This window comes from Dama dama, chromosome 5 (genome assembly GCF_033118175.1).
Source record: "Dama dama isolate Ldn47 chromosome 5, ASM3311817v1, whole genome shotgun sequence".
Lineage (NCBI taxonomy): Eukaryota > Metazoa > Chordata > Mammalia > Artiodactyla > Cervidae > Dama > Dama dama.
Window position 1 is genome coordinate 40,746,068 of NC_083685.1, and position 20,024 is coordinate 40,766,091.

A 20,024-nucleotide genomic window follows, 5' to 3' on the forward strand; every position below is an offset into this window, starting at 1 on the left:
TGACCTGACAAAACTATACATATTCAAAGATAAAGAAAAAAATCCTGAAAGAAGCCAAAGATGAAATAAACTCTTAGCTATAGAGAAGCAAAGAAATTACATCTGACTTCTCAGAAACTACGCAAGCAATGTAAGTAAACTGAAATATTTTAAGTGTTAAGAGAGGGAAAAGAACCTCAACCTAGAATTGTGTGCCCTCTGAAATTGTCCTTCAAAAGTGAAGGAGACTTTCTCAGACAAACAAAAATTGAGGGAACTTGTTGTTAGTAAACCTGTTTTAGAAAAAATGTTAAATGAAGTTCTTCAGCAAGATCTACATAAAGAAAAGAGAGCAGGAAGAAGATATAAGTAAAACAAAACTTTTACTTTTCTTATTCTTAATTAACCTAACAAGCAACAGTTTCTTCAAAATTATAATTGAAATAATTATGTATGCTTATGTATAAATACACATATGAATGCATATGTATAAGTGAAATGAATGACAGTAATGATACAAGAAAAAGGAGAGGAAAGTTAGTAACTATTGTCACTATATGGTGTTTGCACCACCCATGAAACAGTGCAGCATTATTTGAAAATGGACTTGGATTAGTTGTAAGTATATATTCCAAATTCTTGAACAATCACTAAAAATGTAAAAATATATAAAATTAAAGAAAGAAAGTAAAACTGGTATGCTAAGGAGAGAAATTATAATCATATAAAATGCTCATTTAAAACCATAAAAGTCAGAAAAGTTGTAAAGGATAGAAACTGGAACAAAGGACAGAGGCAACAAAGAGAAAACAGTAACAAGTAGGACAGATATTAATACAATTATTTCAATAAATACTTTAAACATAAACAACCTAAAACACCAACTTAAAAAAGAGATTGTCAAAGAGGATTCCCTCCCTCAGAAAAGGAAAAACCTAACTGTATGTTGCCTGGAAGAAACCCACTTTAAATTAAAAGTAATGGAATGGAGAAAGATATGGCACATGAACACTAATTCAAATAAAGAAGAAGCAGCTACATTAATTTCAGATAGCGCAGTCTTCAGAGTAATGAAAGTTATCAGGGATAAAGAGAAACTACATAATGATAAAAATGTCAATATTAAAAGAATGCAATAACCCTTAATAAGTATGTGCCACTACACACCTATTAGAATAGTCAAAATCCAAAACACTGATGCCAAATACTGGTGAGTATATGAAACAATAGGAACTCTCATGCACTGCTGGCTTAAATGCAAAACGGTGCATCCACTTTGGAAAACAATCTGGAAGTTTCTTATAAACCTAAACATACTCTTATCATATAATCCAGAAATCATGCTCCTTGGTATTCATCCAAAAAAACTAAAAATTATGTTTATAGGAGACTTATTCATAATTGATAAATTTTGGAAGCAACCAAAAATGGAAGCAACCATTCAGTAGGCAACTGAATAAGTAAACTGTAGGACATCCAGATAGTGAAATATTACTCAGTGCTAAAAAGAAATGAAGTACCAAACCATGAAAAGAAATGGAGGAAATTTAAATGCATATACTATATGAAAGAAGCCAATTTGAGAAGGTTACATACTGTATAATTCCAACCATATGGTATTCTGGAAAGGGAAAACTATGGAAAAAGTAAGAAGTTCAGTAGCTGCAAGAGTATGGAGGGAGGAATGGATGAATACACAGATCACAAAGGAATTTTAAGGGAGCAAAACTATTCTATATGATGTTAAAGCAGTGGATATATGTCATTACACATTTGTCAAAAACCCACAGAATGTAAAAACCAAGAGCGAAACTCCAAATAAAGTATAGATTTGGGGTGATAATGATGTGTCTGTATAGGTTCACTGATCATAACAAATGTACCAGTGTAGTGTGGAATGTCAAATGTTGGGGATGTTCTATGGGTACGGAAGTGGGAGTATATGGGAACTCTATTTTCAGCTCAGTTTTGCTAATGAATCTAAAACTTCTCTAAAAATAAAGTTCATTAAAGTTTTTTAAAGATTATTTCCAATGCTATGCAAATTAAGGAGGTCTTGCCAATGTGCATCTTATTCTTTTAATAAAGTTCGGCAGTGAGGAAAATGATTTGTCAAGGAAAAATTAAACTACAACTGGTAAAGAACAGCATTTTCCAAGGTAGTCTTCAAAAGAAATTTTCCTTTCGGAAATAATTTTGAGAAATTCTGTCCATTATATTCTATCTTGGAAAGCAACAATGCATAGTTGCTAATAAGCCCTAAAGTAAAGAAAGTTACTTAATGCCGTTACTTAATGTGGTGCTTATTTGTGCAGCAAACCCACATCTGGCACTACCTTTTCAGGAGGTACTCTTCTAGATAATTTTTTAACTCTTCATTAAACTTCTCATAAGAATGAACACAAAAGAACTTGAGGGAATCATTATTATTCCCATTTTACAAAAGAGATTAAGTATCACAAAGTTATCCAAGTTGGCAGCTAGTAAACTGTGGAGCTGGGATTCAAATAAACACATGTAAGCATGGAGCCACATTTTAATAGAAAGCTATGAAAATAAAATGGAATTAGTACTCTTTGAGATCTAATGATACATCACATTTTATTTTTCAAAATGTTTCCTTTGGATTTTCTCATTTGGAAAATCACAGGGATATGTATCACAGATATCTTGTAAATATTAAATGATTTTTATAAGATTTCAGAACAAAGAAGTGATAAAGTTGACATTTTACTTTTAGTTTTCTGAATTCTGAAAGTCTGTTAGTTTTGCAGGATACTCTGCTAGGAAAAACAGGATTTTCTGCTATGCAATGAGGATAGGCAAGGGAGAGGGTGAGGGAATGATGGGCTTTAAAACTGCAAAGGGATTTGAAGGCCAATGTAAAAATTGTAAGGAATCTGACTTCTAGGCTAAGGTGTTTGAACATGATTGAAGAAAATGGTGACTTAACAAGAGGGCTTTTTCCACTGGTCAGAGGACAATCTAAGCTGTTCTCTATAAATGTGAATCTACTTAACATGAACAATGGTTGGAATAAAGAATGAATGAAAGTCGAAAGAACCACAAAATTATTAAATTAGTGTTGTAGTTTAAAATAAAAGGTTGTCTGATCAAAATAACCAACACTTTACGTCCTTTAACTATAGGGGAAAAGCTTTATGTATGTAACATTAGAGTTAAAAGTAAACACATTTACATAAAAATTGAGTAATTTTCTCTTTACCGTTTTTATACATCTCTATTATCCTATTTTATCTATAGGCAGAGTGAAATTCATTCTTTCCTTATCTTAGGAAAGGGAATACTAATTGCTCCTTTGGACCAGAGAGATCACTGTTAGGCTCCTGAACACAATAGGGAAAGCATGTGCTGTAAATCTACAAGGACCTATTTGCTAATGATATGTCCTTTATGTGCACTTTACAATAAGGAGTAGTTTTTCTTAAAAAGCATTTGGGCTCTTTTCAGCTTCTTTTAAAGCCAACAAATACAAAAGAACAGGTCTTGACACAAACATATAGTGCTGTTTTCACATGATTAGCTCAACTTGACAAATGCTCAGCACCAAAACAGAACTCCAAACCATGCTGTTCACAAGGACATATACGCACAGCTTCGATAGATTTTTCAAGGTTATGACAAGAACATGATGCAAGAATCCCTCTTAAAAAAGGAAAGCAAATCTGAGGAATGGAAAATCAATCGTGACCATGAAATATATACGCCTATAGTTTTTAATGTGATTTTTTAAATATTGAATAACCAACTCAAAACAGCTACATGTGTTCCTATCTCTGGGGAAGAGTTGAGTCTTAGAGAAAATGATCTCATGGGCCTACGCACTCTCTGCGTACCCGCAAAGCCCTAGGACTGTTTTCAGGCCAGCTGTGGCATAGACTGGATCAAGGCCCTTCAAAGATCCCTATCCTGACCTGAGGGTAGAGTGCACATCTAGAATGCGTTTCTGCCAGCACTGTTGGTTTATGAAGCCGCAGGCTGCATGCAGTTTCTATTCTCATTTCCATTCTCTTGCTTTCAGTGTTTTTGGAATTAGTTGAAGTTGAAACATCTTGGAAGAAAAGTTTGGTTTTTTGAACCCCCTGGTTTCAATTATTTTTAAATCTGATGCACAAACACTGCTTTTAAAGATATGTGACTAAAGTGCCAAATAAGGATCTTTTGATTTTTTGAAATACATGTGGTTGAAATTTGAGACCTGGCTGCTGCCAAGCTGCAGTTCAGGGAATAGAATACTGGCACAAGAAAACGAACTGTTGTTCTGGGGATAATGTTAGAAGGAACTGTCCTACAGAAGGAAAATGTAAATTTTCATGATTTAGCTTATGCTTGTGGGACAATTCTATAATCCTTTGTTAAACATGTTAAAGTTGAAATGCTGACGTGTCCTGTTGTTTATTCAGGTTCTCAGCCGTAAGTTTCTCATATACATAAGTCAGACTTTCACTGAATTTTTATCACGATCATTTATAAAGCTGCATCACAAGATACCATGACATTTCAAACTAATGCAAACAGGTCCATTTTTTTTTTTTTTTAAGTATAACCTGAAGGTAATAGGCACTGATTTCTCAAAGAGAAAAGTCATCGTACTTTACAGTAGTAGAGACTCCTCTGGTAAAATTGGAACTCTGGTAAAAATCATTTAAGCTAAAACGTTATTCAGGGAGAAAGCATCAAAGTATAATTTACCTATTTGTGAAAGGTACTCTAAGTGGATGCCTCCAATAAATGTATTAGAGAATACATGGTATGAGTCACTATAATTCATCGTCTAGTATTTTAGGCAATACTACACATAAAAAGAAAAAATCAACAGTATGAACATTTCTGACTAGCTAACGATAGATGCCATATCTGTCAAAATATGCCAAGAACTGTTATATCAATTGGAAAGATATAAAAGCTGAAACTAGATTGTGCTGCCAAAAAAAGACCGTGCAGCAGTAGCAAAAGCATACACAGAAATTAACATGCAATAAAATCAAATAGGGGCAAATATTAAGACTCAAAACAGGAATAGAAAAAGTACTATTTAAATACGTCCAGAGTATATTACCAAATCCTTAGAATTGGTTACTTCAGACCAGTAGGACCAGGGAAGCAAAAAGATACTATTATTATTTTTCACATTTTCTCCATTGTTTGAATTCCATGTGTGTGAACATATATTACTTTAAAAATAAATTGTTATTAAAGTTGGATTTTTTTAATTTAACATAGATTTCCAGAATCACCATACTCTTCCAAAAGTATTTACTATGTACTTTTACTTCACAGTAACATAAAAAATTCTGATGATAATAGGTCTCTTTGGTAGCTTAGGCTAAAGTTACAGTTAAGTGACATCAAATCTTGATATTAGATGGAACAATTTAAGTCAGCTAAGCATTTTTTTGGGCTCCAAAATCAGAGGACTGTGCCTGCAGCCAAAAAATTGAATGACCCTTGCTTCTTGGAAGAAAGGTTGTGACAAACCTAGACAGCATATTAAAGAGCAGAGACATCACTTTGCTAACAAAGATCCATATAGTCAAAGCTATGGTTTTTCCAGTAGTCACGTGTGGATGTGAGAGTTTACAACCATAAAGAAGGCTGAGTGCCCAAGAACTGATGCTTTTGAACTATGGTGCTGGAGAAGACTCTCAAGAGTTCTTTGGGCAGCAAGGAGATCAAACCAGTCAATCCTAAAGGAAATCCACCCTGAATATTCACTGGAAGGACTGATGCTGAAGCTGAACCTCTAATACTTTGGCCAGCTGATACAAAGAGCCAACTCATTAGAAAAGACCCCGATGCTGGGAAAGGTTGAGGGCAAGAGGAAAAGCAGGTGACAGAGGATGAGAATTTGGATGGCATCACTGTCTCAACAGACATGAGTTTGAGCAAACTCTGGGAGATAGTGAAGGACAGGAAAGCCTGGTGTACTGCAATTCCTAGGGTCGCAAAGAGTCACACGTAACTTAGTGACTGAAGAAAAACACCAAACATATACTTGGCATTACACAGCTTAATGTCGAGATAACTTAACCAAATGTTTACTATTTATCCAGATGCATGAATAGTGTAAGGTACAACCACAAAGACCTTATCTATAAATGTGAAAGAAGGAAAAAATAGATACATATGATATTACTTGGGCTTTCCTGGTAGCTTAGATGGTAAACAATCTGGCCACAATGAGGGAGACCCACGTTCAACCCTGGGTCTGGAAGATTCCCTGGAGAAGGAAATGGAAACCAACTCCAGTATTTTTGCCTGGAGAATCCCATGGACAGAGGAGTCTAGCGGGCTACAGTCCATGGGGTTGAAAAGAGCTGATCATGACTGAGCAACTAACACACATGATGATACTTAAATTCCTAACAGGTATTAACACAGTATAATATGGGAAATAATTTAAGAAAATATTTGAGGATGATAAGAGCATTTTATGATTACTATACATTCATGGAAGAGTTTAGAAGTGTTATTTTTCCCTAATTTTTCTTAAAAGTTTTCTAGAAAAATTTAAGAATTCAAAATTGTTTTTTTGGAAACCAGGTAATATTCTGGCAAGCTTCAGAGGATGATAGATTTGAATTTGAGGTTGAAAAGAAACATGAAAGCAGACACCAATTAGTTGCATAAAGAAATTATGATACAAGGACTGAAAACCCCATGATTACAGTCTGGGGTAATTATCCTGTGGACTTCCTGTAGGAAAGTCCACTCTCCTCTAGAAGCCAAATTTAGCATTTTTAGGAATACCTGCATTTGTATAAATCATGTTGCAAGTGATTAAGTACCATTTAATCTCTAAACAGACAAGAAAACCAGAAGCAATATAGACTTAAGAAGTTTAAAATAAAAGAAGCCCATCATAAATGCCTTAATTTACATCCTAGAAGTTTAAGGATTTGATGTAATAGTGTAATTTGTGCATAAATTCTTATTAAATCAGCACTCTGTAAGAGGAGCCACTATTTTTTAAAATTTGTTTATTTTTAATTGGAGGATAATTGCTTTACAATATTCTGTTGGTTTCTGCCATACATCAACATGAATCAGCCATAGGTATACACGTACCCTCTCTCTTGAAATTCCCTCCCACCTCCTACCCCATCCCTCTGCTCTAGGTTGTCACAGAGCACTGAGTTTGAGCTGAGTCACACACCAAATTCCCATTGGCTGCCTGTTTTATGTATGGTAATATTTATGTTTCAGTGCTACTCTGTCAGTTCATCCCACCCTTTCCTTCCCCTACTGTGTCCACAAGTCTGTTCTCTATGTCTGCGTCTCCATTTGCTGCCCTGCAAATAGGTTCATCAGTACCATCTTTCTAGATTCCATACACATGAGTTAATACGTATTTGTTTTTGTCTTTCTGACTTATTTCACTCTGTATAATAGGCTCTAGGTTCATCTATCTCATTAGAACTGACTCAAATGTATGCCTTTTTATGGCTGAATGATATACCATTATGCACTGTACACACAACTTCTTTATCCATTCATCTGTCAATGGACAGCTAGGTTGCTTCCACATCCTAGCTATTGTAAATAATGCTGCAGGGTATATGCATCTCTCTCAATTATGGTTTTCTCAGGGTATATGCCCAGTAGTGGGATTCTTGGTCATATATTAGTTCTATTACTAGCTTTAAAGAATCTCCATTTTCTTGTCCTGATCAGTATGTCCTCCATACAGATATAGTGGCTGTGTCAATTTACATTCCCACCAACAGTGGAAGAGGTTTCCCATTTCTCCAAACCCTCTCTAGAATTTGTTGTTTATAGATTTTTGATGATGGCCATTCTGACCATTTTGAGGCAATATCTCATTGGAGTTTTGATTTGTATTTCTCTAATAATGAGCAATGTTGAGCAATTTTTCATGTGTTTATTAGCCATCTGTACATCTTCTTTGGAGAAATGTCTGTTTAGGTCTTCTGCCCATTTTCTGATTGGGTTGTTTGCTTTCCTGATGTTGAGCTGTATGAGTGGCTTATATGTTCTAGAGATTAATCCGTTGTCAGCTGTTTCATTTGCAACTATTTTCTCCCATTCTGAAGGCTGTCATTTACTCTTGTTTATTGCTTCCTTTGCTGTGCAAAACTTTTAAGTTTAATTAAGGCCCATTTGTTTATTTTTATTTCCATTACGCTAGGAGGTGTGTCAAAGAGGATCTTACTGCAATTTATGTCAAATAGTGTTCTGCCTATGTCTTCCTCTAAGAGCTTTATAGTTTCTGGCCTTACATTTAAGTCTTTAATCCATTTTGAGTTTATTTATGTATAAGGTGTTAGGACGTGTTCTAGTTTCATTTTTTTACATGCAGCAGTCCAGTTTTCCCAGTACCACTTAGACTGGCTGTCTTTTCATGAAAAATATGAATTTATTTGTTATAGCTCCATGATACCACCTAAAAAAGCATTTTTTTTTTCTCTTTGGGGCTGAAATAAGAAGATGTATAAATAATTCTGAATTTTGTGGACAAATCAAACTCTTTTTAGTTGAAGACAGAGAGAAAAACATAAAGAATTCTCTCTTCTATTCTCAAACTAAAGAAATGATAGGCAATGGCTTATTTTTTTGTTTAAAATATGGAGACAAACTCATTAACTAAATAGGTAAATATCCAGGAAGCAGAAAAAGGATATCATAAAAAAAGTAAAAGCAAGAGAAAGACAGTAATTGAAACTCTAGTCACGCAACCTATGAATACAGAGGTAAATACAAGTTATGAAATCACGGGCTAGACTAATACAAACCTGGGAGCCAGATCTGAACCCTCTTCCCATGAAAAGGGAAAGACATAAACTATCAGACTATAACCTAGCACAGGTGAAAAGTTAGTTGGGTGCAGCATAAATATGAGGCATCACACAGACTAAGAGTTTTAAGCCAAACGTTTACCACGTTTAAGCCACGCACCTTATAAACCCAGAGAAGAAATAAACACAAAGCAGTTACACAGACAGTTACAAATCCATTTAGGGTGAGCTTACAGAAGAGATTTTACAAAGAACAAAAGCACAAGCATTGCTGCATGGTAATGCAGTAAAGGCAGGTTCTTCACCATGTGAGGCACCACAGAGGTCATATTACTGATGCAACAAATATTTACTAAGTACCTGCTATATTCCTAAGTGTTGAGATTGATTTAAACAAATAATAATGATTTTTATAAAAGTAGTTAACAAATCAGCAACTTCATAGAGCAAACATCATGTACCAGCAGAAGTAAAATCAAACAAACAAAAACAGACAAAAATGTAAGAGTGTTCATTGTTCCCAACAGGAGAGAATTTGAACCCAGAAAATAAAGTTAATAATTTAAGAAAAAATGTTAAAAGAATTGTTTAAATATCTGCTGGTGGTCCAGTGGTTAAGACTCTGTGCTTAGAGGGGGTGTGGCTTTGCACCTGGTCAGGGAACTAAGATCCTACATATCATGCGGCATAGCCAATAAATAAAAATTAACTATTTAAAAATAAATAAATATGTCAAAGAGATAAAGAGAAAAGATTTTTATGAAAGTGATATATGAATATAAAACAGCAGACAGGAAAAAGGATAAATTAATAATTTGGAAATACAAAAATAGAGTTGTTAGGGAAATTTTAAAATCCTTCAAACTACCGGGTATATCTCAAAGAAATGTAACCATAAAATTAATAAGCTAGAAAATGGAACTAAGAGAATCTCCCAGAAACTAAAACAGAGAAAAAGAGAGAGAGATTAAGAGACATGAGGAGCTCATATATCTGCCAAATTTCAGAAAACAAAAAAAATAGAAAGACTACAAAGAGATAATATTTGAAGATATGAGAGCTGAAATTTTCCCTGAACTAATTAGGTGAATCATCAGGTTAAAAAAAGAAAAAAAGTCCACCAAATGCCTAATTTACATCTCTACACATAATGAACTTTGCTACTATTAGTAGCAATGAAAATATTTTTTAGTAAAAATTATTTCCTATAAGAGCTTAATTTCCTATAAGGAAAATTCACTACTTGGATCGATGGCAGATTTCTTATTCCTAGAAATATATGACATAAATCAAACAATAAGTATATATAGATAGCAGTAGGAAAAATATCTTGTATTCATTATATGCCTTTTCAGACTATCACTCAAGACTTAGAATGAATTAAAGACATTTTTATAAGTTGAGGACACAGAAATTTTAGTTCCTCACTGAATACACACACACACACATATATATATACATATATATATGTATGAAGGGTACATTTCACCAAGGAGACATGAACTATGTAGTAATCCACAGAAATAAAACTTCCACAAATTCCAAATAATTGATATTCTAAGACTTTCTTCTCTCACCACAGCCCCATGAAGTTCAATAACAGAAATTAACAAAACTAAAACAAACCAAAAAAAACAAAAAACAAAACTACCAAATATTTGAAAGCCATCAAAGGCACATCTAAATCCAGCAATCCATAAATTCAGAAAAGAATATCATACTACATTGACCAGGACCTCCAGTAATTAATGACTTAAGTGGGAGTAGTGAGAGTGGGAAACCTGTATGCAAGACAAGAAGCAACAGTTAGAACTGGACATGGAACAACAAATTGGTTCAAAATTGGGAAAGGAGTACATTAAGGCTGTATTTTGTCACCCTGCTTATTTAACTTACATGCAGAGTACATCATGTGAAATGCCAGGCTGCATGAAGCTCAAACTGGAATCAAGATTCCAAGGAAAAATATCAGTAACTTCGGATGCAGATGATACCACCTTAATGGCAGAAAACAAAGAGGAACTAAAGAACCTCTTGATGAAAGTGAAAGAGAAGAGTGAAAAGCTAACTTAAAACTCAACATTAAGGAAGCTAAGATCATGGCATCTGGTACCATCACTTCACGACAAATAGATGGGGGCAAAGTGGAAATGGTGACAGATTCTATTTTGGGGGGCTCCGAAATCACTGCAGATGGTGATGGCAGCTGTGAAGTTAAAAGATGCTTGCTCCTTGGAAGAAAAGCTATGACAAACCTCAACAGCATATTAAAAAGCAAAGACAACACTTGGTCAGCAAAGGTCTGTATAATCAAAGCTATGGTTTTTCCAGTAGTCAAGTCAGACTTGAGAGTTGGATCATAAGTGTCAAAGAACTGATGCTTTCGAATTGTGGTGCTGGAGAAAATTCTTGACAATCCCTTTGACAGCAAGGAAATCAAACCAGTCAATCCTAAAGGAAATCAACCCTAAATATTCATTGGAAGGACTGATGCTGAAGCTGAAATGCCAATACTTTGGCCCCCTGATGTGAAGAGCTGACTCACTGGAAAAGATTCTGATTCTGGAAAGGACTGAGGGCAGAAGAAGGGGGCAACAAAGGATGAAATGGTTGGATGGTATCACAGACTCAGTGGACATGAGTTTGAGCAAACTCTGGAAGGCAGTGAAGGACAGGGAAGCCTGGTGTACTGCAGTCCATGGAGTCGCAAAGAGTCAGACATGACTGAGCGCCTGAAAAACAGCCACAAGTGAGAGTGGGCATTGCTTTTTAAAATACTTCTGAAGTTAAAAATAAACACCATTTTTTGCATTCAGTTGTGGAAGATACACACAAGTAGGATAAGTAAAATTCTCTTCTACTCAATACACACACATACACAAACACACACTGACACTTTTATGTGTCTACAACACTGAATGACTTTCCTGTATCTATTGAGATGATGATGAATTCTACTAACAGAGTGATGAATTTACAGTGATCAAGTCCCTGGTGAATTTATGGTTCTTACTTTGTCACAGAAAGAATTCAGAGATGAGACAGGGAGGTTCAGAAAGTAAAGTGAACATTTATTTAAGCAAGAATACACTCTTAGAGGAAAAGCCATCAGACAGGCAAGTGGTTTCTGTCCTGGTTTTTTTGGCAAGCCATTTATGAGGGAAATACAAATAAAGGGGTGGAATATTCATTGGGGATGAAAGGGTTTAAGATTGTACTCCCTGATTTTCATCTCAGCTCCATCTTCCTGGGGGGAAGGAGGGGTTTTTATTCTCATTTAGCTCAGATAAGAAGTGTCATAGTGTTGGTGCCTAATGGATACTTCTTATATGCAAGGCTAATTTTATTATAGTGAGAACATAATGAGCTAAAGTTTACATTCAGAGGCAGGAGATTCCAATCTTTGCCCAACTTTCTTTGTCTGTCTCCAGGACATTTATCACCCAAAATGTGTGGCTTCCTGTCAATCTGAAGTTTCCTGTTTTTCTTTGTTTGCCCATAGACCCCCACTGTTTAAAGATGTGTGATTTCCTTCCACCTGGTCCCTGCCCCCATTTCTCTACTCATATATAGCTATCTGCCTGCTGTAACAGTAAGATTGTATAAAAAGTATGTCAAAACTTCCTTGCATAAGTATTATTAGTTCTGATGTGGGTCGTCACAGGTATATGATCAGATTGTGCTTACTTCTCTGACTGGATGTTTCTGGAATCCAGAAACATCGAACTGCTCTCTCACAAATCAATCAGAGAAGTAAGCACAAGCTGATCATACACCTGTGACCCTCTCCCTCACACTGTCATTAAAAATCCTTCTTCAAAAGCCACCAGGGAATTTGGGGGTTTTGAGCATGAGCTGTCCATTCTTTTTGCTTGGACCAAATTGGGCACATGGCAATAAATGTTGTACACTATGTTTAGAATGGGCATCAAAATTTATCTCTACCTTCCTAACAGAGGGAACTCCTTTATGACTTCCAAATTATACATCAACCAGTTGATTATGCCCCAATTCTTACAAAGTAAGGGATCTCTTAAACAGTGTGAACAGCTGAGTACTTACTGACATAGAGTAAGACTCAGAATGACTGTTCAGTTCAGTTCAGTCATTCAGTTGTGTCCAACTCTTTGTGCCCCGATGGACCACAGCACACCAGGCATCCCGATTCATCACCAACTCCCATAGCTGACTCAAACTCATGTCTATCAAGTCAGGGATGCCATCCAACCATCTCATCTTCTATCATCCCCTTCTCCTCCTGCCTTCAATCTTTCCCAGGATTACAGTCTTTTCTAGTTCTTGATTGACTCAGTTCTTCACATCAGGTGGCCAAAATGTTACAGTTTCAGCTTCACCATCAGTCCTTCCAATGAACACCCAGGACTGATCTCCTTTAGGATGGACTGGTTGGATCTCCTTGCAGTCCAAGCAATTCTCAAGAGTCTTCTCCAACACCACAGTTCAAAAGCATCAATTCTTCAGTGCTCAGCTTTCTTTATAGTCCAACTCTCACATCCTTATATGACCACTGGGAAAACCATAGCCTTGACTAGATCGACCTTTGTTGGCAAAGTAATGTCTCTGCTTTTTAATATGCTATCTAGGTTGGTCATAGTGAAGAAGGAATTCATAGGGCCTGGACTCCATCTTAGGCCTGTTCATGTTGATCATGCTCGGCCACATCTCCAATGGATTCTGAACTCTGTGTTTAGTGTCTATGGAAACGACAACAGAAGGATAAGACCCCCTCTGGACAGGGGAATCTTGAAGATCATATCCAGGTTACTCCTTGCCTAAGAGAATACATACACTAATCACCCGTTCCTCCAGACAGGCCATAAATTTTTCTGTACCTGTTGGAGTGTAACCTCATGCTTATTGATTACTGGCTAATTGTTTAACTGTCTGAGCACATGGCACATGAGTGATGGGGTTACTAGGATTGTATTTACCCTTCCTTAGTTTATGTAAGTCTCAAGGAATTTGGGGTGGTGGGTTCAGACACATACACATGGGGTATAAAAGATTTTCATAAATGCTGGTTGGGGTCCTTGGCTAAGAGGAGACTGTGCCTTGGGCCCGCCGGTGTAATAAACTGCACTCCACTATATGTATTGTCCTTCTCAGTGAGTTTGTTTCCTGGAACACATGGCTACAATAGCTTTTCTTCCAAGGAGCAAGCAGCTTTTAATTTCATGGCTACAGTGATTTGGGAGCCCCCAAAAATAAAAGTCTCTCACTGTTTCCATTGTTTCCCCAACTATTTGTCATGAAGTAATGGGACCGGATGCCATGATCTTAGTTTTCTGAATGTTGAGTTTTAAGCCAACTTTTTCACTCTCCTCTTTCACTTTCATCAAGAGGCTCTTTAGTTCTTCTTCGCTTTCTTCCATAAGTGTGGTGTTATTTGCATATCTGAGATGACTGATATTTCTCCTGGCAATCTTGATTCCAACTTGTGCTTTATCCAGCCTGGCATTTCACATGATGTACTCTGCATATAAGTTAAATAAGCAGGGAGACAATATACAGTCCTGATGTACTCCTTTCCCTATTTGGAACCAGTCTGTTGTTCCATGTCCAGTTCTAAACGTTGCTTCTTGACCTGCATACAGAATTCTCTGGAGGCAGATGAAGTGGCCTGGTATTCCCATCGCTTTATGAAATTTCCACAGTTTGTTGTGATCCACACAGTCAATAAAGCAGAAGTAGATGTTTTTCAGGAAATCTCTTGCTTTTTCTGTGATCCAATGGATGTTGGCAATTTGATCTCTGGTTCCTCTGCCTTTTCTAAATTCAGCTTGAACATCTGGAAGTTCATGGTTCACGTACTGTTGAAGCCTGGCTTGGAGAATTTTGAAGGCACTGGTCATCGCAAACACCCTCTTCCAAGAACACAAGAGAAGACTCTACACATGGAGACCACCAAATGGTCAATATCAAAATCAAATTGATTATATTCTTTGCAGCCAAAGATGGAGAAGCTCTATACAGTCAGCAAAAACAAGACTGGGAGCTGATATGGCTTAGGTCATGAACTCCTTATTGCCAAATTCAGACGTAAATTGAACAAAGTTGGGAAAACCACTAGACCATTCACATATGACCTAAATCAAATCCCTTACAATTATACAGTAGAAATGACTAAGAGATTCAAGGGATTAGATCTGAGAGACAGTGTGCCTGAAGAACTATAGATTGAGGTTCATGACACTGTACAGGAGGCAGTTATCAACCGATCCCCAAAAAAATGCCGAAAGGCAAAAATGGTGTTTGAGGAGGCCTTACAAATAGCTGAGAAAAGAAGACAAGAGAAAAGCAAAGGAGAAAAGTAAAGATATTCAAAGATATTCCATTTGAATGCAGAATTCCAAAGAATAGCAAGGAGATGTAAGAAAGCATTCCTCAGTAATCAATGCAAAGTAATAGAGAAAAACAACAGAATGGGGAAAACTAGAGATCTCGTCGAGAAAATTAGATATACCAAGGGAACATATCATGCAAAGATGGGCACAATAAAGGACAGAAATGTATGGACCTAACAGAAGCAGAAAATATTAAGAAGAGTGGCAAGAATACACAGAAAATCTATACAGAAAAGATATTAATGACCCAGATAACCACAATGGTGTGATCTCTCACCTTGAGCCAGACGTCTCTGAATGCAAAGTCAAGTGGGCCTTAGAAGCATCATTACAAAGAAACCTAGTGGAGGTGTTGGAATTCCAGTTGAGCTATTTCAAATCCTAGAAGATGATGCTGTGAAAGTGCTGCACTCAATATGTCAGCAAATTTGGAAAACTCAGCAGTGACCACAGGACTGGAAAAGGTCAGTTTTCATTTCAATCCCAAAGAATTTCTATATTTTTATTTAAAAAAATTTCGTTTGGAATCTGGTTGACAGATTATACTTGTATTCCAGGAGAGCACAACGCACTGAAGTGTGCTTGCCTTAGTGTCTTCTTGGTCCTATGTCTGAGATTACATACAAGCCAGCTCTCATGCCTTTACTTTCCTAAATTATACATCTAGATGATACAGGATTTTTTTTTTTTAATTTCTTAAAGCTTTGGAAACTTAAAGTGCACAAAATATATGGTCATATCTCTCTTAGTTACATATGCAATTACATAGTTTTATAGTCTAAAACTGGCATTTCCTATATGTGTTTAACTTTGCATGATACACACAAAATGAAGAAAAATCACTATACTAGAAGAACCAGTATGATTGAAATATCATAGTCAGTAGCCTACACTGTAAAAATTGTAGTCACTTCAGGATAAATTCAGGAATATTTATGAATAATTACCACAGAAAGAAGCAAAGACTATTCCATATGAGTGCAAATCTTCACAGAGACTAACAACATGGTTATCTAGTTGCTAAAGTAAATGATAATACAAAAGGTATTCTTCTTACAATTTATATTTCTGGTCTGCTAAATATGACAGGTTAATGTTTTTTAATGTACGGAAAATTTTTATGAGATGCTAAAAACAATGTGAAGGGCTTTAAATAAAAAGTCTAGGAAATTTAATTAAGAGGCATTTAATTTTAATAAGTTTATACAAAAGGAGAGAAGTTATTTCAAAGGTGCTGCTTGCAAATATTTATGTAAAGACAGTTTCCCAGTCATTAAACTATTTTTAATGAACATGTAAGAGATAAACCTGTATCAAGGTCAAGCTCCTTGAAGTAATATAATTCTTCAAAGGCTTTGATTTAGATCTGTAGTTTGGACTTTCTCCACAAAAAACAGAGGTTCAGACACGAGACATACGTTCTCAACCACACTCAAGTGAACCACATTTACTACTAAGAAAGTCAACACATAAGATGCACAGCAACTGGGAAGTGAAATGCCATAGTCTGTGTTCACTTTTTAATATAGCCTAATAGAGCAACACTCACATACACAACGATCTTCAGCCCACTTTGTATGTTCATGCTCAGAAATGGCATCTCAGCCTTCTGCTCCCCCTCTTACTCTCCCCAAAAATGGTGCACCTGGGATGATGTGGGATTTGGCCTACAGGCTGTAGTTTGCAATTCTCAGCTTTATGTTCTTAACATTGCTTCTGTTATTGTTGAATTTTAATGAAATATATGTATGTTCCAAATTAGCGAGTGTTTATTATTTACCTTTAATAAAAATAGTATTCTATGGGCAAGCTAATTTGGTAAACTCCAAGTTACCCAGTCAGCCCTGACACACACAAATTCAGCTATCGTAGCTTCCCACATGTATTTTAAGAGTAAATTCAACATAGTTTGAAATAACAGTTCAATTCAGGCGCAGTTCACAACTATAACCACTATGACTCAAGATATTACTGCATCTGTAAATTAAAAAAAAAACGATAGCACCATGTTTGTTAAGATAAAGAAAGAGTGTTTTACTTACTTTAATAATGTAACTCTATTCACGAATCATTCTCTGAACTTGCAGAATTTATTTTCTTGAAGGTATCCATCATGTGTTTCTTCCCTATTTTTTAAAAAATACTTTAATGAAATTAAGAAGTATTAACCCATTAATGCTTTTTTGCTTTGTAGATTTTTACTGGCATAATTATATAGACAAAATTTAATACATTAAAATTTCCCTGTATTTCCTTTCCTGTTATTATTTCTGCTATTATTTGCTTCATTTCATGATTATTACAAATATAGCTTTATTATATAAGGAGAAAATAGTCTACTTTAAGGATAACATCACATATACAGCGCTGTTCCATGGGTTTATTAAGGAAGCATATGCATTTTGAACATTTATTTACTCAGTAAAATATTTAAATGTTTTCAGAGGTAAAAATGCATTAAGATAAAATTAATCTGAGAAATCAACAAAGTGCTAATAATATATCAGAGAAAGTTCAGAGAACACGAAGGTTGAAATCTTTGCATTCAAATATTATTGAGGCCTAAACAGATAAAATCAGTAATGAGAACTTTCACAAGACTAATAAGATGCAAATAATAAGCAAGCTGCAATCATGGTAAAAGAACATAGTTTAGGAGATGTGTATTGTAGTTATAATGACAGGTGAGTTTGAATAATGGCCTCATTGCCAATTACCAACCTGATATAAAAGTGACTTTCCTCAAAAGAAGTTGGCTTTCATATAAATCTAGTATTTTCAAACATATTATAAAGTCAGAAGGGAGACTTTGTTAAAATCTAATATTTGTATTATCTATTGTGTTCGTCTGTCAAGAGATGAATCACTCGACTCATTATCATGTATCTCAGAAAAATAGGATGACTAATTCATTTGAAAGGAAACACGATAATGAAAACATTTATTATCATCACATTCTTTAGCATTCAAGCCTATTATATGGCTTCAGAGATGTTAATAACCTATAGTTTAATTAATTCACCAAACCTATATTGAGAATTGACTAGGTCTGAGCAAGGAATACCAACACAAGGTTTTCCAAGCCCATTCTTCAACAAAAAGTAAAAAGAGGGCAGGGGAGTAAATGATAGAGTGAAGAGAAAAGAAAAGAGAACAGAAATTTAGATTACCTCACAGGATCTCAACTGCAAAGTATGTGGTACATAAAAGTTAACTAAATTCCATCATTTTGCTGTCAGAGCAAAATGTCTCCTTGTTTTAGAAAACTTAGACGTTACAAGTATAGTGTCCTTATCAATAAATATCTATATTGTTTCTGATCTTCTTAACTGCTTGTTCTTTAACAAGATTTATGAACCTTTTCCTCCATTACACAACAGCTGTCTTACATGTGCCATTCACTGATTAAACACAAATCTAAAGAATTGTCATACCAAGAGGTTTGGGTATCGCCAGTCTGGGTTAAAATGCTAAGATAATTCCAGAGTTCTTTCATCATTGAAAAAAAATGTATAACATATATTTCCACCAAATATTTTTAAATTATGGGCTTTGAATGATTTTGAAAAATCCCTACAATTATGAATTCCTGGTGCAGTAAAAGAAGTGAACTAATCAGAAAACTTGGGCTGTAATTCCAGTAAGCCATCTAACTTTATTAAACCACAGTTTCTTAAAATAAGCAAATGATACCTGCACTCAGAGACTGTTTCAGAAAATGAATCTACATACAAAGAGAAGTTGAGCAAGAATAAATGGGTTTTTAAAGATAAATTCTCAACATAAATAGATTCATTAGATTAGTGTATCTCTAAACATAATTTAGGAGAAGGCAATGGCACCCCACTCCAGTACTCTTGCCTGGAAAATCCCATGGACAGAGGAGCCTGGTAGACTGCAGTCCATGGGGTCGCTAAGATTCGGACACGACTGAGTGACTTCACTTTCACTTTTCACTCTCATTCACTGGAGAAGGAAATGGCAACCCACTCCAGTGTTCTTGCCTGGAGAATCCCAGGGACAGGGGAGCCTGGTGGGCTGCCATCTATGGGGTCGCACAGAGTTGGACACAACTGAAGCGACTTAGCAGCAGCAGAAGCAAACATAATTTAGGAAAAGTATTCTCCATCCATGGCTGCTTAAATTGTGCTTAAACATTCACCAGTGGCCAATTTTCTTCCCCCCAAATTATTACAAATTACACAAAATTTCTACAATGATTTAGATGAGTCTCTTTAGAAAGATTTCCTATATAAACCATATTCTAAATATGACATTATGTGACTATAAATTTGAATCATTACAAAGTAAATATGATTCATAAGTTGGTTATTTCAGGAAAAGTTTTAGAAGAGTGTTTTGAAGTCAAAGACAAGAAAAAAACCCTCAAAATCTTGCAACTATGATTAAATATCCTGTGAAACATATATAATTTGTGGAGAATTTAATGATACAGTAATTCTTTGGGTTTGTTTTTAACATTGAACATTGTATATTCTGCACAACATTCAGAATACAAACGTACAAACGTACATACACTATATATTCTGTATAATGTTCAGAATACAAACTGTACAAAAAACTTTTAACAGTTAATGCATGTATATGTTACCTTATAAAATTTGTAATGAAAAGTAACAGCTTCTTCCCTATCCCTCCCCACACACATCAACACAAGGCCCAGTTCCATCAGCCAGAGGCAATAATTTGTATTTCCTGCTTTTGGTGGTTACTTCCACAACTTGAAGTATTATGTTCCTATCTAATTCTGCTATCCAGGGAATACACACCAGTTGGTGCTACTTAGCAGTGTCTTGGTTTTTCTCACCCAAGCAGCCAATTTTCCTTTCAGGTTTAGTGACTGTGATTCCCTTTTTCCTGTTTGAGGAAAGGATTATGTTGA

General features: G+C 35.5%; 1 long non-coding RNA gene across 1 annotated transcript in view; it reads right to left on the reverse strand.

Moving 5' to 3' along the window:
* LOC133055774 (uncharacterized) overlaps positions 1–20,024 on the reverse strand; it is a 246,020-nt gene that overhangs the window by 81,076 nt on the left and 144,920 nt on the right. Inside the window, exon 3 of the long non-coding RNA XR_009692702.1 lies at positions 17,164–17,247. This is a non-coding gene — a long non-coding RNA (uncharacterized LOC133055774). The remainder of the gene's footprint in view (positions 1–17,163; positions 17,248–20,024) is intronic.